Below are 572 nucleotides of genomic sequence, written 5' to 3'. Positions count from 1 at the left end.
CGCTGCGACGCCCCCTATGCTCGTTGCTGGCGTCGTTGCTTTTGATGTCAAACACGACGATACACGCCGACCTGGCGACGAAATAAAGTTCTGGACTTCTAGCTCCGACCAGCGATGGCACAGCGGGATCCAGATCGCTGCTGCGTGTCAAACACAACGAGATCGCTATCCAGGACGCTGCAACGTCACGGATTGTTGTCGTTCTCTTTGCAAAGTTGCTGAGTGTGACGGTACCTTTAGTTTTGGAAGGGCCACCTGGGGGCATCAGTACTTTTCAATGGGGCACTATTATTACTGACTACATGCCTTGCCCCGAGCACTTCACCAATGACTGTAGCTAGTGTTACACGTTATTAATGAGTGTTCTGTGAATTTTTGGAATAAACCCTATGAAGGAGCCCTTAAAGTAAAAGTACAGATTAATGGGTGCAGATATAAAGTCCATAAATAGCCTCTCTATCCAGGAGCAGTGACCCAGAGCCGCAGCTCCGACATCATCACCCTCCAAGCTCATTTACAAGAACTAAGGAACAACAAGAATCGGGAACTCCCTGTGACTTTCTGCCCTCTAC

Source organism: Ranitomeya variabilis, chromosome 4, assembly GCF_051348905.1.
Source record: "Ranitomeya variabilis isolate aRanVar5 chromosome 4, aRanVar5.hap1, whole genome shotgun sequence".
In the NCBI taxonomy this organism is placed as follows: Eukaryota; Metazoa; Chordata; class Amphibia; order Anura; family Dendrobatidae; genus Ranitomeya; species Ranitomeya variabilis.
This window is presented reverse-complemented; position numbering follows the sequence as displayed.